Consider the following 24,307-nt stretch of genomic DNA (forward strand, 5'->3'; position numbering starts at 1 on the left):
CCACAGGCCAATCGGAGGTCTCTTCCCTTCCTGCCTGCCAGCATTGGTCTGCAGGCTCAGGAAGAATAAAGGAGCCTCTGATTGGTTACAGGACAGGAAGAGGAAGGAGACAATTGGTCCATGTAAGCCAATCAGAAGCTTTTTTTAAGCTGGGGTGAAGCAGCAGCAGAATACCCAGAGATTACAGCTGTTGGCCTGGAGACCCAGCAATTCCATTAGAATTCCTGAGTCTCCAGGTCAAATCCAGTGAATTCCCAGGTAAGCCAAGCCCCCCTCACCTGCCTGCATCATGCCCAGACTCCAGCATTATTTAACACTGCCTAGCCCCTGTCTCAACGCTTCAACATCGAGTGCTGTTCCACTCCTTGCTCCAGCCACTACTGCCTTGCGGCCTTTTCAGGCCTTCCTTTGTTCTGTCTCAGGGCCTTCTGATTTCTAGTTTGCCATGTTTTGTTTTGAGGCCTCTGGCCATCAGTTCCTGATCTGCTTTGTTGTCATCTGGACTTCTGATCTTTGTTCCTGTCCTGTGGCCTCCTATTCTCCCCTTTCAGGCCTGGCCCTGAGGCGTCCTTAGCCTCTTCCTGATTCTAGGCCTCTCTGTGTCTCCTTGACCTCTGGCCTAGCTCTGAGGCCTCCCTAGGTCTCTGCTTTGTTACTAGGCCTCTGTCTGCCTTGTCCCCAGGGCCCTCTTGTCTACACTGCCTTCAGGCTTTAAGTTTCATGGTCTGTGTTGTCCTGTCAAGAGTTCTGTGTTCCAATCTGTCCTTGAGTTCCTGAGTTCACCATTACTCCCACGCACCTCCAGATTTCCAGTTCACTCTTACCTCCACTGAGCGCCAATCTGTTCCAGTGTTTCAGTTCACTCATCTCTACTGAGCTCCAGTTTGTTCCTCAGTTCCATTCCAGTCTGCACTCCATTCCTGAGCTTCAACCCTGCCAGCATATCATCCTTTGCTTTAACCTCACCTGACTGCCCAATCTAACTCTAGTCTGCCCTGCACCACCGTGGAGGTGATGTCCACCATCCTTCCCCAGCTCCAAACCCCCACAATAGATTAGCTGGCAGAGAATAACTGGGGTAGTTATGCATACACATGCTCCCTCTCATATACACACACATACACTCACTCCCCCACATATATACACACACTCTCTCACTCTCCCACACACAAACACACATGCACATATGCTCTCACTTTCCCACACACAAACACACATTCTTTCTCTCTCCCACGGACATGCTCTCTCTCACTCTCCCACAGACATGAACACATACACACATGCTCTCTCTCTCTTCCCTCTTGAAGAAGCATCTAGCAACAGTCGCCTTCTTCAGCCCCCCCATGGCCAAGGGAACGACCTCTGGCCACAAAACCAACATAACTCTAACATTGGATTCCTTCCAGCAGGGCAGGGTGTGCTCCTTCTCCTCCAAAGTAGTGCAGCTTTGCCAAAATCAACAGTGTGGTAAGCGTGGCCTTAGTAATTCTAAAAGCAGCACGGCCCTACCAGAATCAGCAGCATGGCCAGCCGGGCCATGCTGCTTTTTCACTTACTAAGGCTGCGCCTACCACACTATTGATTTCGACGGGGCTGCGCTGTGCTGCTTTTTCTCTTGCTAAGGACTTGCTGGCCGTATTGCTCTCGTTCGCACATGGCAGTGCTATGATGCCTTTTGGTAGCGGTTCCTATGGTCGTGGCCATATTGGCGATAGGCACGCTCTGGCTCTGTGCTAAACTGCTATGCTACTGAAGGTAAGAAGATTGTATGCTGACTTATGTTATAATAAAGAACTTCATAAGAAGAAAGGCTGGAGTCCTATTTGGCTTATGCCTCCATCCTAAAGATTTCTCAGCTATCCCACAAATCCTCTCTTTGAGGCTCTCTCGGAATACAAGGGCACATGGTTGTCCCAGGACCACTTCTGTCCCAATTCTATCCTTTTCTCACACCAGCACAGTCCACTGCCCCAGGATGCCAGGGTTTGCTCCAATAGTGAGGAGCATAAAGCTCCGGGACACGAGGCTCACAAGGACCAACGTACAGCCTCTCAGCCTCTCTTTGGCTGCTTGCTTAGCTGTGCTCACTCTTTGCATGTCCTCACTTTACAGCACCTCCGAGTCTAAATAAAGATACTGGACACTCAGGTTAAAAAAAAAATTAGTACAGCATTAAATATTTATAGTCCAATTCACAACAAAAATTCTTTCAATCAATCCTTTCACAAAAAAATAAACAGTCCAAGGGCACCTACTGCCTCAGTTTGACAGCTTAGTCAGTGTCTCTTAGGTGGCAAGGACTAGGAAACCCCTCCAGGTGGGTTCCCAGTGGGTTCTGGGATCTCCTTATCTCCTCTCTCTCTGGGTAGCATCTGGACTTCTGGTGACAGAAAGTCCCATAAAGCACTCAAAGTCCAAAATCCTCTCCTCCAGGTAGGCAGGAACTGGCGGCAAAAGGATTCCTCCCAAAACAGCAAGAGTAAAATTCTCCTCACAATCCTCCTCTCTTCTATGTTACTGCTCTCCCTCCTTGTACTCTGAGTGGCAGGGAGAAGCAACAGTTCATTCCAGCCTCCCACAGGCAGGGGTTATTATCCTCCAGAGGCAGGACCAGGCTCCCAAAAGCAAAAATCTCAGAAAATCTAATGATTCTTTCAAAACTCTTCTTCACTCCGAAGACAATCCCTTCCATATCTGTGAGGATGCTTGCCAGGGTGGATCAGGCTGTGGAGCCTAAAAAATGGGGACCACTGTTTCTAATTCCCATCAACTCCAAAAGCAAAGCAAAAACCTCATCTCTCCTCATGCAGAGCCTGATTTTACAGGTGCACCAGTGACCTATCCAGACAAACATCTCTGGAAGTGCCTGCACGGATGGTCTAGAAACTACTGGATCATAACTTAAGGCTTAAGCTAGGGGCAACTTGGCTAATGAGGGAGCTAGGTGTTCCCTTACATTTCATTTGATATTGCACAAAGAAACAGAGGAAGGCATTAAAAAATGAGCACATTAATCACTAGGATGCGATCAAGGACCTGGACTGGATCAGGCTTTAAATTAATCATCCAGCCAGCCATGCATTTCTACAAATTCAAACTGAATGGTTCTGAGAGTAACTTCAGTTTTGGAAACTGGATTTAATTTTTATTAACAGGTGCTGCAAACATTTTGCAGTTTCTCTTCTAATTATAAAACCACAAGGCCAGATCCAGTATCAGATAATATTCGTCATGCATTGCGATAAGAAGAAAGCCTTGGTCCAGCCCGATTCACAGATATTCTGCTTCTCAGTGATGAGAATCCCAGACCATAAAGTGGATGAGGCAAGCTCTCAGGGATCTGTTGCGACCGTTGCTGCCCAACGTCTCCACTCAGCCCTCCTTACCTCTTTGGCGACTCCCTCTTTGGTTGATGGAAGTTTGGCTTCCGCGGCGTCATCTTGCCAACCTCCTCTGGCGTCCCCGGACCGGCCCCGACTCACGTACCAGCTGTGGTGTGAACCTCAGGGGCGTCCCCCTGAGATGATGTCATCAAACCCGGATATATAAGGTCTTCATTTTTGCTAGTTATTCGAGTTAGCAAGGGCTTTCTCCAGGTATCGCTGCAGATGGGATTTGCTCTCCACATACCTTGCTACTCTGCCTCCTTGGACTTTACCAGGGGTACCCGCTCCTCGGGGACCTCGCTCTCTCTTTTGCTTTTCAGGTTGCAGTCTGGAACCGGTACTCGCTCCTCGAGGGCCCATGTTCCCGGACCTGCTACTGAATACTACTTCTGCCAGGAAGTCACCGCTGCCTACAACACCAGTGAGTTACCATCTCTCTCTCAGAGCGTTTCCTGGAACCAGGTACTCGCTCCTCGAGGGCCTACCTCATTCCAGCCTCTGGGCTGCCTCAAGAGACTATTGTGTGAGTGTTATCATCTAGGTTCTGTTCCTGAACTCTGCATACCCTGCCTACTCACTATATTCAGTTTCTCTACAGCTCAGCCATCCTGGGATCGCTGTTCCAGTTCCTGAGGGACTACAGCCCAGCCGGGCTCTTCCAGCTCAGCCAGGCTCTGCCACCTCTGGTGGTTCACTTCCAGTTTAATAAAAGAACTAGTGTGTGTCTGTCTCCCAACTCAGCCTGACCGGTGGCCCCTCTCGGGATCTTCCCCCGTCGGCGTGGTCATCTGCCACCGGCCCAAGGATCCACCCACAAATACCAAAAATAACAGGATCTCAGCATGGAGTCATTGGAGAAAAGCCTGTTATTAATATTTAATATTATTCTTTACATTTTAGTTATTGGTTTAAGGACTTCAGAGGAACTGGCTGGTGGAATAAGTATGTAACCAGAATACAAGTTTTTGAAATGATCTAAATAAAATATGAATATTTTAAAATAACATATCTCTGGTATCTTTTTGCCTGGTGGATACCTCAGGTTGAATGCAAGCTTCTGAATCATTTCTGAGGGTGAACATATCTGAGATGGATAAGATGATGGTAAAAGCCAGAAAGATGCATAGGGAGAGGAATGGTCAGCAGAATGAAGGACGCAATATTACTTTTCTGTAGGTCCTTTGTGAGACCTCATTTGAAGTACTGTGTGTACAATATTAGAGACTGCACCTTCAAAAGGACATAAACTGAATGGAGTCTGTCTAGTGGGTGGCTACTGAAATGGTCAATGGTCTTCAAAATAAAGTTTATGGGATCAGACCTGGAGAAAAGGCAAGCTAGGGGAGATGTGATGGAGATATTTAAATACCTCTGGTCTCATAACACAGGAGTGGGGGGGGGGGGGGGGGCGCTTTGAATGGAAAGGAGGCTCTGGAACCAGGGGTCATGGAATGAGAGTGACAGAGGGTAGACTCAGGAGTAATGCAAGGAAATATTTCTTTACAGAGAGGTTGGTGGAAGCATAGAAAAGCCCCCCTTGAAGATGGAGGAGATAAAGACAGCATCAAAGTAATCTTGCAGAGGGGCTGGTGGAGAAGGCTTTTTATTAGAACAGGAAGAAAATACCCATGGACTTCTGCGGGTAAATTTTGTAAGGAAAACAATGTACATACAATCACTACATGTTATATTCCTGCCCCAAGCTAAACCCCCCCCCCCCCCAAACAGCAAAAGGTCCACGTGTCATGGATCAACACACGTGGCTTAAGCCAGACTGAGGGAGATTTTTATATAATCACTATCCACATCTGTGGCTTTGACCACTGTCTTCCCCATGTACTTTGGGGCTTTTGGTGACCATATAACATCTTTTCAGCAGGTTTTAAGGAGTTTTTTTATTGCTGATTTTCTGTGCCTTGGACCTTTACATTCAAGCAGAGTAAGCGATGAGGTCACAAGAGAGCTTTGTGACAGTGGCAGGACATCAGGACAGAAAAGAGCTCGCAGCAGGAGAAAGTCTTTTGTGGTTGTGCGAGGCAGTTTGGTGCGGCGATTGAGAGTAGTTAAAGGTATTCAGAGAAGCTTTTTGTTCTTTTATTTCTTGGATTTTTTTTCTTCTTTTAGTTTTGTTGCTTTTTTTTGCTTATTTTTTCTTTTTTTTGGTCTTTTAGTATTTGCTATAGTTTTATTTTATTTTTCGTACATATAATTTTCTATAAATATATATATTTGTATTGTATTTTGTACATATTTTTATACATATATATATTTTTTTTTGTATTGTATACTGTACATATTTTTTGTACATATAATTTTACATAAATATATATTTTGTATTGTATTTTGTTCATATTGGGGTAGATTTTATAATTTTGCGCGAGCGTGTACTTTTGTTCGTGCACCAGGCGCGAACAAAAGTACGTAGCCGCGCGTATCTTATAAAATCCGGGGTCGGCGCGCACAAGGGGGCGCACATTTGTGCAACCTGCGCGCGCCGAGCCCAGCGTGCGCTGCCTGTTCCCTCCGAGGCCGCTCCGATTTCGGAGCGGCCTCGGAGGGAACTTTCCTTCGCCCTCCCCCCACCTTCCCCTCCCTTCCCCTATCTAACCTACCCCCCCAGCCCTATCTAAACCCCCCCCCTTACTTTTGTTGGCAGATTTACGCCTGCTGAAAGCAGATGTAAATCTGCGCGCGCCAGTGGGCTGCTGGTGCGCCATCACCCGACCCGGGGGTTTTTTGCATATAGTATTTGCGGGCAGGTTTTCTCTTTGCCCACTGCTGGTCAGGGGTAGGATTTGCACTGCTCAGCGATAAGTTCATCATCAAGAAAGATGTCAATGGGAAAGGAAAGAAGGTGTGGGGAGAAGGGATGGGAGGGAAGGGAGGAAGGATAGAAGAGAGAGATGAGGGAAGGAGGGGAGGGATATAAGAGGAGCAGGAAGAAAAGGATGAATTTGAGTGGTTGGGGAAGGGGATGTTTGTGTGAGATATGAGGGCAGTGGGTGAGAGAGATTAAAGAAGGGGAGGGGGAAAATGGAAGAATAAAGCAGCAGGATTTCAAAATGGCATTGGAAGGCCAGGCATGGCTTACTTAGTTCTGATATCCACACCCCACTGACATTTTGCACATCTTATATCCCTTTACCTTTAGGTGGATAAATAAACAGGCAGAATGCATACACTCCCTCCCTGCATCCGGAAAGAAAGGTGAGGAGCTCCCTGATGCAACCTCGAATAAAAAGGTCTCTATTCCTAGGAAGGCCAAGCATCCCTGTGTTGGAGGTAATTCTATTTTTGTATCTAACTGAAAGTTATTTGGAATATAAGCTTTGGGTGGAGGTAGAGACACAGCTGGAAATCTCACTTCCTCATTGCCATCATAAACACTTAATTGTAGGAGAGAGTATGAGGAGAGGAGAGAAAGAGATGAAGCATCGATCACAAATATTTAATTCTGAAGAGTGGTGGGTAGGAAGGAGCCAAAGATATTGCAGAAGTTCTTTCCTACTACTGCTGTGGACACTGATTTTGAAGGGGGAATGGGGGGGAGGTTTGGAGGAGAAGCAAGAGACCTGGCAGGGGGAGAGCAAGAGTTCCCACCACAAATAGCTGTTTTGGTACTCTTGTGACAGGCTAGCTGTGGAACTGAGCTAAGCGTTTTATCTGGCCTGTGGGTTAGATGTTCCCCAGCCTTGGCCTACATCATGGGTAGGCAATGTCAGTCCTGGAGTGCCACAGCCAGATCTGGATTTTAGGATAAACACAATAAATATGCACGAGTTATAGCTGCATGCACTGCTTCCATTGTATGCAAATATTTCTCATGCATATTCATTGTGGATGTCCCGAAAACCAGGCCTGTTTGTGGCACTCCAGGCAGGACCTGAGCTGCCCATCCTTGGCCTAGATACTAAATAATCAAACTGGTACTACAAATGGAGAGAGTATCTCTAATGTCCGGGTGGGTGGCCACCTAAGCAGCAGCGAGCAGACAGTATGGTTTGATAGAACGGCTGAAGCAGAGAGAAGTCATAGAAAGCTCAAAGCCCTGGATTTAAAAAATACTGACTTTGGTAAATAGGAAAGTTCCTTGAAGAGTTGCTGGAAGGCTGGGAGAAGAAGATAGGTGAACAGGCCAAACTAAAAGGAGCTATAATAAAAGCAACAAATCTTTATGTAAGAAAAGTAAATAAAAGAGGAAAAGGAAACTGATCTGGTTCTCCAAGGAGGTAGCTGAAAGAATAAAGGCAAAAAAGATCATCATTTAAAAAGTACAAAGGAACTCAAAAAGAGGAAGACAGGGAAGAATTTCTGATGAAGCTGAAAGAGACAAGGAAATAAATCAGGATAACAAAAGCTCGGGTGGAAGAAAGGATCTCCAAAGAAAAGCAAGGTGACAAAACATTTTTCATAACTATCAGAGAAAGGGGGAAGGCCAAAGGTGGTATTGTAATATTGAAAGGAGATAAGGAGCAATGTATGGAGAAAGATGAAGAAAAAAACAGAAATAGTAATCAAATACTTCAGTTTGGTGTTCACTATAGAAGACCCTGGAGGTGGACATTTACTGGCTGGTAAGAGTACAGATAGATGTGGGGTAGATACTGCACATTTACAGAAGATAGTAATTAGGTGGCACTAGGGGTGTTGGCAGGTCCACTGTTCAGTCGATCTTTAGTGAAGGGAATGGTGCCATAAGTTTGGAGAAGGGCAGTGGTGGTAGCAGAGAGAAGGCTGGAAAATACAGGCCAGTTAGCCTTACCTCAGTCATGGGAAAATTAATGGAGACTCTGCTGAAGGAAAGGATGGTGAACTATCTGCAGTGCATTAGGAAGCAGAATCTGAGGCAACATGGTTTTATTAGGGAAGGCTGTGTCAAATGAATCTGATTGATTTCTTTGATTTGGTGACTAAATAATAAGGTGAAACGAACACTGGACCTAATTTTCTTGGATTTCAGCAAAGTTTTCTGATACAGTCCTATATAGGAGGCTCCTGAATAAAATGAGCAGCCTGGGAGTGGGTCCCAAGGTGGAGGAATGGATTAGAAATTGCTTCACTGACAGACAGAAATAGGTAGTGTTAAATGGAAGCCATTCCCAGGAAAGATCAGTGATTAGTGGAGTACCTCAGGAATCCCTTGCGGGCCTGGTTCTGTTCAGTTTCTTTGTGAGCGAGATTGCAATGTTGTTAGAAAGAAAAGTTTGTCCCTTTGCAGACAACATTAAGATCCTCAACAGAGTGGACACTCCTGAAGGAGTAAAGAGAATGAGAACTGATCTAAAAAAGCATGGAAGGGGTCAAAGGTTTGGCAGCTGGGATTCAAGACGAGGAAGTGCAGAGTCGTACATTTGGGGTGTGTTAATCCAAAGGAGCTGTAGAAGATTGGGGGTGAAAGACGGATGATGTGCACAGACTGGGAGAAAAATCTTGGGGTGGTCATATTCTGTCTGAAGTTTGCAAAGCAATGTGAGAGGCAGATGCTAAGGCCAGAGGGATGCTATTGATCATGCCCTGGGGGTTGGTCATTGGTGAGGCTTCATCTGGAGTCCTGTGTTCCGTCTGGAAACCGTATCTAATAAAGGATACATATAGGTGAGAAGCAGTCCAAAGAGACAACAAAAATGGAGTGATGTCTGCATCAAAAGACTTATTAATTCTAAATAGATGTCAGGAGAGATAGGAGCAATAGAATACAGACTTTTAAATACCTGAAAGTTAATAATGCATAAGAATCAAACCTTTGCTGATAGAAAGGGAGCTGTAGATCTAGGGGTCATGACATGAAGCTCCAAGGGGGTAGGACTCAGGAACAATGATAGGAAATATGTATTCCCTGTACGTACCCGGATCAGTCCAGACACCTGGGTTGTGATTCCACACCAGCAGATGGAGACAGAGCAAGACCTGTCGGGCTCCGCTACTTATAGCAAGGTGCCACCCACAGCCCCTCAGTCTTACTCTGTCTCCAGCAGATGGGGCAGGTACAACCACAGCCTCTGGGATCCCTGGGGAGTAATTTGGTTAGTTAGTTAGGTTCTTCAGGGATTTGTTGGTGAGGAAGGTTGGGGAAAAAAAAAAAAAGATCTAACGGAAGTCTGTCGGCCTGGGAGCCTCCCAGGGGGGTTGTAAGGTTCTGAGGGGACCATCCCCCCATGGTTGAGGCCACCGCTAAGGGTCGAGGACCCGGCCCTTCAGGTTAGCGGCATCGGGGGTGACACCGGGGAGCCCGGTTCACTCACCCCCGCTGGCGCAGCACTATCAGGACCGAGGACAGCAGCGGCAAGTAAAAAAAAAAAAAAGACAATACTGTTTCGTTTTGTTTCTCCGAGCGCCGTCTCTCCGTTTTTCACTTCGCAGGGTGCCCGGTTGCTTGTTGTTCTTGTTTCTTGGTTTTCTGTGGGCTCCGGTCGGGAGGCAGATGCTGCGGGGGTCGGCTTGCCGCGCGTGCTCGCTTATCGCGTGATGGCATTTGTTCTATTTGTGTCTCGGGCGGCGAGGGGCCGTCCGGGGCCGGTCGGGGGGGGCCGGTCTCGGCCAGCGCGATCGCCGCTGCGTGTCGGGCCGAGCGCGGAGGTCAGTGAAGATCCGTTCCCGCTTAGCGCAGGAACGGCAGCCATTTTAGGAACAGTACGGGAGGCCACGTGGGTGGCTGCTGGTGATGGCGCCCTGCCTCCCGTGCTTTCTCCACAGCAGCGGCCTTCCGGGGGGGACCCCCGGGGGGCGCTGCGTCGCCAAGGTCGGAGGATAGCTTAGAGGACGCATCCTCTTTATCTGATTCATCTTTCTCGTCGGATTTCACACTCCTCCTTCACAAGGTACTAAGGCATAAGATTTTTAAGCGGAAGGCAGGCAAGAAGTTAGCCTCTGGGGGACCTGAGAGACAGTCACGGTCCCGGAAGAGGAAAGCCAGGGATAGGTCCCGGAGGAGCTCGGATCCGGCTAAGGAAAAGCGCCCTTTACGTGGTGGCCCTTAGGGCACGGTCACCGACTCCACGTCGCAGGACGAGGCGCAATTGCCCACAGGGCCCCTGGGGGGGGCCGATGGGGCGGATGAGGAAGTGACAGCCCAGTCTGGTTCCAGTAAAGGCACTCTGGCGGTGGATGGTGATGACCCGAAGGTGGTACGACTGTTTGGAAAAGAGGAGCTGGGCCCGCTTATTTCGGCCATTCTTCAGGAGCTTGGTGTGGACGCCCCTCCAGTGGAGTCCCGGCCGGGTGCCAAGATGGATCCGGTGTTGTTGGGCCTTAGTGGTCCAGTGGTGACTTTTCCTTTTCACTTCTTGGTGTCGGATATATTGTTCCGGGAATGGGACACTCCGGAGTTGGGCCTGAAGGGGTGTAAGGCCATGGATAAACTTTATCCGCTGGCGGAGGACGCGTTGGAGCTTCTCCGTCTCCCCAGAGTGGACGCAGCGGTGTCGGCAGTAACGAAGAGGTCGACGATCCCAGTAACAGGGGCCACAGCACTTAAGGACATACAAGATAGGAAGCTAGAGCTCCAACTTAAGAAAGTTTTTGAGGTCTCTGCTCAGGGGGTCCGGGCTGCCATATGTAGTAATTTTGCCTTGAGGGCAGGCCTGCGCTGGGCCCAGGTCCTCCAGGCCAATGCTAGTCTCTCGGAAGAGGAATCTGCTCAGGCGAATCGTTTGGCTGGGCCCAGGTGCTCCAGGCCAATGCTGGTCTCTCGGAAGAGGAATCTGCTCAGGCAAATCATTTGGAGGCGGCGATCGCTTACAGCGCGGATGCGCTATATGACCTGCTGCATACGTCGGCCAGATCCATGGTCTCGGCGGTTTCCGCACGCCGTCTCCTTTGGCTACGGAACTGGGCGGCAGACGGTTCCTCCATAGCTCACCTGGGATCGCTGCCGTTTAAAGGGAAGTTGTTGTTTGGTAAACAGTTGGATGACTTGATGCAATCGCTCGGAGAAAACAAGGTGTTCAAGCTCCCTGAGGACAGGCCTAGGTCTCGGAGCTCTTTCTCCAATAGGACACAGTTTTGGGGGAACAGAAGGTCACGCTCTCAGAGATCTTCAGGTTCGTCTTACCGTTCAGGCTCTTCCAGGCAGTCGTCGTGGACTCAGTCCTTTCGAGGCAAGCGGTTTGGGAAGCAAGGTGGACCTTCATCGGGAACGGGGTCTAATGAGACGGGGTCAATGAGACACGTGTGGTCCATTCCTCTCGGCTGACCCCGTCAGCCGTGCCAAACGTGGGAGCCTGGTTGGCGCTTTTTACCGAGGATGGACCAAAATAATGTCGACCAGTGGGTCCTCAGCATGATAAGTCAAGGTTACGCTTTAGATTTTGTACGGATCCCTGCAGAAAAGTTTCTCGTCTCACCCTGCAAGTCCCAAGAGAAGCGAGTAGCGGTGCAGGAGACTCTTCGGTGCCTGGAGGACTTGGGAGCGGTAGCCTCCATACCACCCGGGCAACAACGCGAGGGCCGTTACTCCATTTACTTCATAGTGCCAAAAAAGGAGGGCATATTCAGACCAATTTTGGACTTGAAAGGGGTCAACAGGTGTCTTCGCATCCCACGCTTCAAAATGGAAACGATTCGGTCAGTTGTCGCATCAGTTCGTCCCGGCGAATTCCTGGCCTCGGACCTCACGGAAGCGTACCTCCATATAGGCATTCAGCCGTTTTATCAGAGGTTCCTCAGGTTCTGCATTCTGGGCAGGCACTATCAGTTCAGAGCTCTTCCCTTCGGTCTCGCCATGGCTCCACGCACGTTTACCAAGGTAATGGTAGTGGTGGCAGCTCAGCTCAGGAGGGAGGGGTTTCTGGTGCACCCCTACTTGGACGACTGGTTGATTCGCGCGAAGTCCCAGATGCAGTGTCAGCAGGCGGTCGCCAGAGTTCTTCAGCTCTTGCGCTCTCTCGGATGGGTGGTCAATCTTGCCAAGAGTTGCTTGGAACCTACCCAGACCTTGGAGTATCTGGGAGCGCTATTCGACACGAAGGAGGGCAAGGTGTTTCTCTCCAGGGGGCGTGTGCTCAAGATTCAGGGTCAGGTGAGGAGCTTGTTGTCCCTACAGATTCCACAGGGGGTTTGCGATTTTCTGACGGTCTTAGGCTCCATGGCATTCACACTAGCTTTGGTTCCCTGGGCTTTCGCTCATCTACGTCCATTGCAATCAGCATTGCTCTCCCGCTGGAAGCCGGTGTCCGAACAATTCCACCTTCCGCTCCCGCTCACGGATCAGGCGAGGGCCAGTCTCCACTGGTGGCTCGTGTCGGACCATCTGATGTGCGGATTATCCCTGCTCATGCCCAACTGGACGGTGGTCACCACAGACGCCAGTCTCTATGGTTGGGGAGCGGTCTGTCTTGGACGGTCGGTGCAGGGACAGTGGTCCAGGACTCAATCATGGTGGTCCATCAATTGCTTGGAGAACAGGGCGGTAATTCTGGCGCTGAAATCCTTCCTCCCGCTGATTCGGGGGAAGGCGGTCAGAGTGTTGTCGGAAAATGCAACGACCGTGGCGTACATCAATCGCCAGGGCAGGACAAGGAGTCAGCTAGTGGCGGAAGAGGCGCAACGGTTGATGTGCTGAGCGGAGCAGAATCTCAGCAATATTGTGGCTTCTCACATCGCCGGAGTCGACAATGTTCAAGCGGATTTCCTCAGCCGTCATCATCTGGACCCAGGAGAATGGGAGCTGGCAGAGGACGCTTTTCACCTCATCTGCAAAAGGTGGGGACCACCACACATGGACCTCATGGCCACATCTCAGAACGCAAAGTTGTACATGTGCATGCGATGCAAAGAGCTCCTGGCTCTCAGAGAACGAGTCCGATCTCTGGAGGCTAGAGTGGCAGACCTGGAGGAGCTGAGGGAGACAGAGAGGTATATAGATGAGACCTTCAGGGACATAGTAGTCCAGTCCCAACTTCAGACTGGCAGCCCTGGTGCTGCCTTGGAGGAAGAAGGTCTCATAATGGGAGAGCACCAACCAGGTGTAGCAGGAAAGGATCCTGTAGCAAGGACCTGCTCTCTAGGTGATGCATTGTCCTTTCGCACTGAGGATATCTCCCCAAGGCCTACTGCCCAGGAGGGAAGGGTTAGGTCGGCCGGCCGTCATAGTTGGTGATTCGATTATTAGGAATGTAGATAGCTGGGTGGCGGGTGGGCGTGAGGATCGCCTGGTAACATGCCTACCTGGTGCGAAGGTGGCGGACCTCACGCGTCACCTAGATAGGATTTTAGACAGTGCTGGGGAGGAGCCGGCTGTCGTGGTACACGTGGGCACCAATGACATAGGAAAATGTGGGAGGGAGGTTCTGGAAGCCAAATTTAGGCTCTTAGGTAGAAAGATTAAATCCAGAACCTCCAGGGTAGCATTCTCTGAAATGCTCCCTGTTCCACGCGCAGGTCACCAGAGGCAGGCAGAGCTCCGGAGTCTCAATGCGTGGATGAGACGATGGTGCAAGGAAGAGGGATTCAGTTTTGTTAGGAACTGGGGAACCTTTTGGGGAAGGGGGAGTCTCTTCCGAAGGGATGGGCTCCACCTTAACCAGGGTGGAACCAGACTGCTGGCGCTAACCTTTAAAAAGGACATAGAGCAGCTTTTAAACTAGAACAAAGGGGAAAGCCGACAGTCGCTCAGCAGCGCATGGTTCGGAGAGATGTATCTTTAAAGGATACTAATGATGCATTAGAATTAGGGCATCCCGACAGTGAGGTTCCAATAATTAGAAAAGTAGTCCAAGTGCCTGTAACTAAAAACTCACCTGAGCTAAAAAATTCTAACTTATCCCTATCAATTAAAAAGCAGAATAAAAATACAAACAAAAAACAAACTTTGAAATGTTTGTATGCTAATGCCAGAAGTCTAAGAAGTAAGATGGGAGAATTAGAATGTATAGCAGTAAATGATGACATAGACTTAATTGGCATCTCAGAGACATGGTGGAAAGAGGATAACCAATGGGACAGTGCTATACCGGGGTACAAATTATATCGCAATGACAGAGAGGAGCAGTCGGGAGGAGGTGTGGCGCTTTATGTCCGGGATGGCATAGAGTCCAACAGGATAAACATCCTGCATGAGACTAAATACAAAATTGAATCTTTATGGGTAGAAATCCCTTGTGTATCAGGGAAGACTACAGTGATAGGGGTATACTACCGTCCACCTGGTCAAGATGGTGAGATGGACAGTGAAATGCTAAGAGAAATTAGGGAAGCTAACCAAATTGGTAGTGCAGTAATAATGGGAGACTTCAATTACCCCAATATAGACTGGGTAAATGTATCATCGGGTCACGCTAGAGAGATAACGTTCCTGGATGGAATAAATGATAGCTTTATGGAGCAATTGGTTCAGGAACCGACGAGAGAGGGAGCAATTTTAGATCTAATTCTCAGTGGAGCACAGGACTTGGTGAGAGAGGTAACGGTGGTGGGGCCGCTTGGCAATAGTGATCATAATATGATCAAATTTGATTTAATGACTGGAAAAGGAACAGTGTGCAAATCCAAGGCTCTCGTGCTAAACTTTCAAAAGGGAAACTTTGATAAAATGAGAAAAATTGTTAGAAAAAAACTGAAAGGAGCAGCTACAAAAGTAAAAAATGTCCAAGAGGCGTGGTCATTGTTAAAAAATACCATTCTAGAAGCACAGTCCAGATGTATTCCACACATTAAGAAAGGTGGAAAGAAAGCAAAACGATTACCGGCATGGTTAAAAGGGGAGGTGAAAGAAGCTATTTTAGCCAAAAGATCTTCATTCAAAACTTGGAAGAAGGATCCAACAGAAGAAAATAGGATAAAGCATAAACATTGGCAAGTTAAATGTAATACATTGATAAGACAGGCTAAGAGAGAATTTGAAAAGAAGTTGGCTGTAGAGGCAAAAGCTCACAGTAAAAACGTTTTAAAATATATCCGAAGCAGAAAGCCTGTGAGGGAGTCAGTTGGACCGTTAGATGATCGAGGGGTTAAAGGGGCACTTAGAGAAGATAAGGCCATCGCGGAAAGATTAAATGATTTCTTTGCTTCGGTGTTTACTGAAGAGGATGTTGGGGAGGTACCCGTAATGGAGAAGGTTTTCATGGGTAATGATTCAGATGGACTGAATCAAATCACGGTGAACCTAGAAGATGTGGTAGGCCTGATTGACAAACTGAAGAGTAGTAAATCACCTGGACCGGATGGTATACACCCCAGAGTTCTGAAGGAACTAAAAAATGAAATTTCAGACCTATTAGTAAAAATTTGTAACTTATCATTAAAATCATCCATTGTACCTGAAGACTGGAGGATAGCAAATGTAACCCCAATATTTAAAAAGGGCTCCAGGGGCGATCCGGGAAACTACAGACCGGTTAGCCTGACTTCAGTGCCAGGAAAAATAGTGGAAAGTGTTCTAAACATCAAAATCACAGAACATATAGAAAGACATGGTTTAATGGAACAAAGTCAGCATGGCTTTACCCAGGGCAAGTCTTGCCTCATAAATCTGCTTCACTTTTTTGAAGGAGTTAATAAACATGTGGATAAAGGTGAACCGGTAGATATAGTATACTTGGATTTTCAGAAGGCGTTTGACAAAGTTCCTCATGAGAGGCTTCTAGGAAAAGTAAAAAGTCATGGGATAGGTGGCGATGTCCTTTCATGGATTGCAAACTGGCTAAAAGACAGGAAACAGAGAGTAGGATTAAATGGGCAATTTTCTCAGTGGAAGGGAGTGGACAGTGGAGTGCCTCAGGGATCTGTATTGGGACCCTTACTGTTCAATATATTTATAAATGATCTGGAAAGAAATACGACGAGTGAGATAATCAAATTTGCAGATGACACAAAATTGTTCAGAGTAGTTAAATCACAAGCAGATTGTGATAAATTGCAGGAAGACCTTGTGAGACTGGAAAATTGGGCATCCAAATGGCAGACGAAATTTAATGTGGATAAGTGCAAGGTGATGCATATAGGGAAAAATAACCCATGCTATAATTACACGATGTTGGGTTCCATATTAGGTGCTACAACCCAAGAAAGAGATCTAGGTGTCATAGTGGATAACACATTGAAATCGTCGGTTCAGTGTGCTGCGGCAGTCAAAAAAGCAAACAGAATGTTGGGAATTATTAGAAAAGGAATGATGAATAAAACGGAAAATGTCATAATGCCTCTGTATCGCTCCATGGTGAGACCGCACCTTGAATACTGTGTACAATTCTGGTCGCCGCATCTCAAAAAAGATATAATTGCGATGGAGAAGGTACAGAGAAGGGCTACCAAAATGATAAGGGGAATGGAACAACTCCCCAATGAGGAAAGACTAAAGAGGTTAGGACTTTTCAGCTTGGAGAAGAGACGACTGAGGGGGGATATGATAGAGGTGTTTAAAATCATGAGAGGTCTAGAACGGGTAGATGTGAATCGGTTATTTACTCTTTCGGATAGTAGAAAGACTAGGGGACACTCCATGAAGTTAGCATGGGGCACATTTAAAACTAATCAGAGAAAGTTCTTTTTTACTCAACGCACAATTAAACTCTGGAATTTGTTGCCAGAGAATGTGGTTCTTGCAGTTAGTATAGCTGTGTTTAAAAAAGGATTGGATAAGTTCTTGGAGGAGAAGTCCATTACCTGCTATTAAGTTCACTTAGAGAATAGCCACTGCCATTAGCAATGGTTACATGGAATAGACTTAGTTTTTGGGTACTTGCCAGGTTCTTATGGCCTGGATTGGCCACTGTTGGAAACAGGATGCTGGGCTTGATGGACCCATGGTCTGACCCAGTATGGCATTTTCTTATGTTCTTATGTTCTTAAAGGCTCCACGATTTTACAGCCGCCGGAGAGAGCAAGGGGCCGAGGGTGTCGATGCGCTAGTGCTTCCCTGGCCAACAGACGTGTTACTGTATGTGTTCCCTCCTTGGCCCCTGATAAGCAAGGTACTTCGGAGAATAGAACTGCATTCGTTGGACGTGATTCTGGTGGCACCGAAATGGCTGCGGCGGCCTTGGTTCGTGGATCTCCTTCTTTTGGCAGTGGAACCTCCCCTTCGTTTTCGAGAGTCCGCAGCTCTCCTCCGCCAAGGCCCCCTTTGTTTGGAGGAAGCGGATCACTTCTGTCTCACGGCATGGCTTTTGAGAGGAAACGCTTGAAGAATAAGGGGTATTCAGATGCGGTGGTAGCCACCCTGTTGAGGTCTAGGAAACAGTCTACGTCCTTAGCCTACGTTCAGGTTTGGGCGGTGTTTGAAGACTGGTGTAGGGATCGCAGGGTGGATCCTATGACAGCGTCCGTATCCGATGTCCTAGCTTTTCTTCAGGGGGGTCTTTCGAAAGGTCTCTCTTGTAGTACCCTGCGGGTCCAGGTGGCGGCACTTGGTTGTCTCAGAGGTAAAGTACACGGGGTGTCTCTGGCACTGCACCCGGATGTCACTTGTTTTCTTAGGGGGGCTAAGCATTTACGTCCTCCGTTGCGGCAGCCTTGCCCATCCTGGAATCTCAATTGGATACTTTCCGCTTTGTGTTTGTCACCGTTTGAGCCAATCAAGCGGGCGACGCTAAAGGATCTTACTCTAAAGACGGTTTTTCTCGTCGTGATCACGTCGGCGAGGCGAGTGTCGAATTGCAGGCGCTGTCATGCAGGGAGCCGTTCTTACAGATCTCGGATTCCGGAGTGTCCTTAAGGATGGTTCCTTCCTTTCTACCCAAGGTGGTGATGGCGTTTCATCTGAACCAGTTGGTGGAGCTTCCCGCTTTTCCGGAAGGGGAGTGGTCAGAGCCCGGGGCGAGAGACTTGCGGAAACTCGATGTTCGCAGAGTTCTCCTCCGCTATCTGGAGGTTACGAACCCTTTCCGTGTCTCAGACCATCTCTTTGTTTTGTGTACTGGGCCAAAGAGGGGAGGTGCAGCTTCCTGGACTACGATCGTGCGTTGGCTCAAGGAGGCCATTGGCGCGGCGTACATTCTGCGGGGGAAGCCTGTGCCCGTGGGCCTTCGAGCTCACTCTACGCGGTCGCATGCTGCTTCTTGGGCGGAATCCTCTCAGGTGTCGCCTCAGGAAATTTGCAGGGCAGCGACTTGGCGGTCGTTGCACACTTTTGCTAGACATTATTGGCTGGATGTCCAGGCCGCAGATTCTGGGGGTTTTGGTGAACGAGTGCTCCGAGCGGGACTCTCTGGTTCCCACCCTCGGTAAGTTGGCTCTGGTACATCCTAGGTGTCTGGACTGATCCGGGTACGTACAGGGAAAGGAAAATTCATTTCTTACCTGATAATTTTCGTTCCTGTTGTACCACGGATCAGTCCAGGAGCCCACCCGTGTTGTCTATGTTGTCTGCGCTGAAGTAACGGAGAGTCCGCTCGATGGATTCAATTGTTGGACTTGGTTGTACTCGTTCTCTCCTTTGGTTCTGGGAGTTCTGTTCCAGTCAGGAGTTTGTGAATCGGCCCTTATTGAGGGCAGTTTAGTTAGATAGTTTGTTCATTCTCTGCTTTGACATTACTTAAGACTGAGGGGCTGTGGGTGGCACTTTGCTATAAGTAGCAGAGCCCGACAGGTCTTGCTCTGTCTCCATCTGCTGGTGCGGATTCACAACCCAGGTGTCTGGACTGATCCGTGGTACTACAGGAACGAAAATTATTAGGTAAGAAACTAATTTTCCTTTTGTGGAAGGGGTGGCAGGGATGGTGGATGCATGGAATGCCCTCCTGGAAGAAGCGGAGATGACAAGATTGGTAACAGAATTCAAAAGTATGTGGCTAAATACAGAGGATACAAAATAGAGAATGGAAAAGAAGAACCAGGGTATCCTGTGATAACTTTTGGGGTAACATTTTTACTCAGAGGATACTTAACATAAGAAATGCTATGCTAGGTCAGACCAAGGTCCATCAAGCCCAGCATTCTGTCTTTGACAGCTGCCAATCCAGGTAACAGATACTCCTCAAATCCCATGAAGTAGATCTATTTCCTATAACTTGTTCTCAGGGAGAACAGTAGCTTTCTATAGTCTACCATGCTAATAATGTGTTATGGACTTTTCCTCTAGAAACTTATCCAAATCTCTTTTTTTAAAATGACTTTTATTCAAAAAACAGTTGATAAAAAATTTGCATTATAGGACGTCCGGTGATGCTTTGAGACGAGTGGACATGTGCTGCTGAGCTCCCAAGGGGCCTATTATTTTTCTGAGTAAATCCTTACTTTTTTCTCAACTTTGCTCTCTGAAAAGATGAGTGAGGACCCCTCACAAAGTTCCCTACAGGCTCTGTAGGCTGAAAAGAATTCGAGGCCCTCTAGGCTGCTTAGGTTAAGTTACAGGAGCCGGAGGATGAACCAACGGCGCCTTCCTCAGAGGACGAGCTTGGCGGCAACCCGGCAGTTGCAGGAACTGACCTGGATAAAGTTGAGGGTATGCTGGAGGCGTTCACTGCAAAGATCACCTCCCATTTAGATACCCGATTGAGAATGGTGGTTGATAAAATCGCACAGTTGATGGATACAGTGCATGACCATTTGGGGCAGCTAGATGAGGCAGAGACTCGCATCTCTGAATTGGAAGACACGCTAACCTCGCTGAGCGCTAAAGTCGAGAAAATGGAAGGGCAGTAAACTTTTACTGTTCAAAAAATAGATGATTTAGAAAATCGCTCGCAGCACAATAATATACGTGAACTAGACCATAGAAACAGGCTGGAGCAGAGTGGACATAAGAGAGGAGCAGAGTGGAAGTAAGATTAAACCAGACCACAGGAATAGACTGAAGCAGATTGGAGGTAAATGTCAAGTGGAACAAAATGGCAGAGTGGAGCTGAGTGGAGGTAAGAGTGGAGCAAAGTGCAGGTAAGAGAGAACTGTACCACAGGAACACACTGTAGCAGAGTGGAAATAAGAGTGAACCAGACCAGAGGAGCAGACTGAAGCAGTGTGGAGGAGTGAACCAGACCACAGGAACAGACGAGAGCAGAATGGAGGTAAGAGTGAATTGGAGCAGAGGAACAGATTGGAGCAGAGTGGAGGTAAGAGTGAACAGGAACACAGGAACAGAGTGGAGCACAGGGAGATAAGAGTGAACCATACCACAGAAACACAGTGGAGTACAGGGAGAAAGGAATGAACTGGACTACAGAACGAGAGCAAAATGGAGGTAAGGATGACCTGAACCACAGGAACAAACTGGAGCAGAGTGGAGGTAAGAGTGAACCAGACCAGAGGAACAGATTGGAGCAGAGTGGAGGTAAGAGTGAACAGGAACACAGGAACAGAGTGGAGCACAGGGAGATAAGAGTGAACCATACCACAGGAGGTAATTGTCAACTGGAACAAAGAAGCAGAATTGAGCAGAGCAGAGGTAAGATTGAATTGGACCACAGGAACAGACTGGAGCAGATTGGATGTATGGGTGAACTGGACCACAGGAACAAACGGAAGCAGTGTGGAGGAGTGACATAGACCACAGGAACACAGTGGAGCACAGGGAGAAAGGAATGAATGGACCACAGGAACACAGTGGAGCACAGGGAGAAAGGAATGAACTGGACCACAGGAACAGACTGGAGCAGTGTGGAGGAGTTAACCAGACAACAGAAACAGAGTGAAGCACAGGGACAAAAGAATTAATTGGACCACAGGAACAAACTGGAGCAGAGTGGAGGTAAGAGTGAACTGGAGCAGAGGAACAGACGAGAGCAGAATGGAGGTAAGGATGACCTGGAGCAGATTGGAAGTAAACGTCCACTGGAACAAAAAAGCAGAGTGGAGCTCAGTGGAGGTACATGTGAACGAAACCACTGGAACAGACTGGAGTTGCAATAAGGTAACAGTTAACCTGAACACAGGAACAGACTGGAGCAGAGTGGAGGTTAATGTCAATTGGAACAAAGAAGCAGAGTTGAGCAGAGTAGAGGTAAGATTGAATTGGACTACAGGAACAGACTGAAACAGGGTGGAGGTAAGACTGAACAGGAACACAGGAAGAAACTAGAACGGAGTGGAGTTAAGATTCAACCTGACCACAGGAACAAACTGGAGCAGTGTGGAGGTAAGAGAGGAGCAGAGTGGAGGTAAGATTAAACCAGACCACAGAAACAGACTGAAGCAGATTGGAGATAAATGTCAAGTGGGACAAAAAAGCAGCGTGGAGCTGAGTGGAGGTAAGAGCGGAGCAAAGTGCAGGTAAGAGAGAACTGGACCACAGGAACACACTGGAGCAGAGTGGAGGTAAGAGTGAACCAGTCCACAGGAACAGACTGAAGCAGCGTGGAGGAGTGAAACAGACCACAGGAACAGACGGGAGCAGAATGGAGGTAAGGATGACCTGAACCACAGGAACAAACTGGAGCAGAGTGGAGGTAAGAGTGAACCAGACCAGAGGAGCAGACTGGAGCAGAGTGGAGGTAAGAGTGAATTGGAGCAGAGGAATAGAGTGGAGCAAAGTGCAGGTAAGAGTGAACTAGAATACAGTAAGAGACTGGACCAGAGTGGAGGTAAGAGTCAACTGGACCACAGGAATAGACGGGAGCAGATTGGACGTAAATGTCAACTGGAACAAAAAAGCAGAATGGAGCTGAGTGGAGTTAAGAGTGGAGCAGAATGGAGTTAAAAGTGAACCAGACCACAGGAACAGATTGGAGCAGAGTGGAGGTAAGGATGACCTGAACCACAGGAACAGAGTGGAGCAGAGTGGAGGTATGGGTGAACTGTAACACATGAACAGATTGGAGCAGAGTGGAGGTAAACGTCATCTGGAACAAAAAAGCAGAGGGGAACTGAGTGGAGATAAGAGTGGCGCAAAGTGCAGGTAAGAGTGAACTGGACCACAGGAACAGACTGGAGCAGAGTGGAGGTAAGAGTGAACCAGACCACAGGAACAGACTGGAGCAGAGTGGAGGTAAGAGTGAACCAGACCACAGGAACAGACTTGAGCAGAGTGGAGGTAAGAGTAAACTGGACCACAGGAACACACTGGAGCAGAGTGGAGGTAAGAGTGAACTGGACCACAGGAACACACTGGAGCAGAGTGGAGGTAAGAGTAAACTGGACCACAGGAACAGGCTGGAGCAGAATGGAGGTAAGAGTGAACTGGATGACAGGAACAAACTGGAGCAGATTGGCGGTATGGGTGAACTGTAACACAGCAACAAATTGGAGTACAGTGGAGGTAAGTGTGAACCAGTCCACTGGAACAGACTGGAGTTCCACTGAGGGATCAGTAAACCTGAACACAGGAACAGACTGGAGCAGAGTGGAGGTTAAAGTCAATTGGAACACAGTAGCAAAGTGGAGTTGAAGGATGTAAGAGCGAACTGGACTACAGGAATAGAGCGGAGCAGAGTGGAGGTATTGATCAATTGGACAATAGGAACAGACTGGAGCAGAGTGGAGGTAAGAGTGAACCAGACCAAAGGAACAGATTGGAGCACAGTGAAGGTAAGAGTGAATTGGAGCAGAGGAACAGACTGGAGCAGAGTTGAGGTAAGAGTAAACTGGACCACAGGAACAGGCTAGAGCAGAATGGAGGTTAGAGTCAACTGGACCACAGGAACAGGCTGGAGCAGAATGGAGGTAAGAGTGAACTGGACGACAGGAACAGACTGGAGCAGAGTGGAGGTTAGAGTCAACTGGACGACAGGAACAGACTGGAGGTAAACGTCAACTATAACAAAAAAAACAGAGTGGAGCTGAGTGGCGTTAAGAATGGAGCAGAGTGGAGGTAAGATTGAATCAGACCACAGTAACAGACTGCAACAGAATGGGGGTAAGAGTGAACTGGACGACAGGAACAAACTGGAGCAGAGTGGAGGTATGGGTGAACTGTAACACAGCAACAAATTGGAGTAGAGTGGAGGTAAGTGTGAAGCAGTCCACTGGAACAGACTGGAGTTGCACTGAGGGAACAGTAAACCTGAACACAGGAACAGACTGGAGCAGAGTGGAGGTAAGAGTGAACCAGACCAGAGGAACAGATTGGAGCAGTGTGGAGGTAGGTTTGAACCAAACCACTGCAACAGACTGGAGTTGCATTGAGGGAACAGTGAACCTGAACACAGGAACAGACTGGAGCAGAGTGGAGGTAAACATCAACTGGAACAAAGAAGCAGAATTGAGCAGAGTGGAGGTAAGACTGAATTGGACTAGAGGACAGACTGGAACAGGGTGGAGGTAAGACTGAACAGGAACACAGAAACAGAGTGGAGCACAGGGAGATAAGAATGAACAGGACCACAAGAAGAAACTGGAGCAGAGTGGAGGTAAACGTCAACTGGAACAAAAAAGCAGAGTGGAGCTGAGTGGAGATAAGAATGGAGCAAAGTGCAGGTAAGAGTGAACCAGACCACAGGAACAGATTGGAGCAGACTGAAGGTATGGGTGAACTGGTCCACAGGAACAGTCTGGAGCAGAGTTGAGGTAAGATTGAACTAGACCACAGGAACAGACTGGAGCAGTGTGGAGCTAAGAGTGGAGCAGAGTGGACGGAATTGTGAACTGGCCCACAGGAACAGACTGGAGCAGATTGCAGGTAAACGTCAACTGGAACAAAAAAGCAGAGTGCAACTGAGTGGAGATAAGAGTGGTGCAAAGTGCAGGTAAGAGTGAACTGGACCACAGGAACACACTGGAGCAGAGTGGAGGTAAGAGTGAACCAGACCACAGGAACAGACTGGAGCAGAGTGGAGGTGAACCAGACCAAAGGAACAGACTGGAGCAGAGTGGAGGTAAGAGTAAACTGGACCACAGGAACAGACTGGAGCAGAGTGGATGTGAACCAGACCACAGGAACAGACTGGAGCAGAGTGGAGGTGAACCAGACCACAGGATCAGACTGGAGCAGAGTGGAGGTGAACCAGACCACAGGATCAGACTGGAGCAGAGTGGAGGTGAACCAGACCACAGGAACAGACTGGAGCAGAGTGGAGGTAAGTGTAACTGGACCACAGGAACAGACTGGAGCAGAG

General features: G+C 48.2%; 1 long non-coding RNA gene across 2 annotated transcripts in view; it reads left to right on the plus strand.

Annotated features, from left to right (window-relative positions):
• The first annotated feature begins 222 nt into the window (after positions 1-222).
• Positions 223-24,307, plus strand: part of LOC115084815 — a 56,742-nt gene continuing 32,657 nt past the window's right edge. For both annotated transcript variants that reach the window (XR_003854650.1, XR_003854651.1), the window contains exons 1-2: positions 223-258; positions 6,538-6,668. This is a non-coding gene — a long non-coding RNA (uncharacterized LOC115084815). The remainder of the gene's footprint in view (positions 259-6,537; positions 6,669-24,307) is intronic.

Source organism: Rhinatrema bivittatum, chromosome 2, assembly GCF_901001135.1.
Source record: "Rhinatrema bivittatum chromosome 2, aRhiBiv1.1, whole genome shotgun sequence".
Lineage (NCBI taxonomy): Eukaryota > Metazoa > Chordata > Amphibia > Gymnophiona > Rhinatrematidae > Rhinatrema > Rhinatrema bivittatum.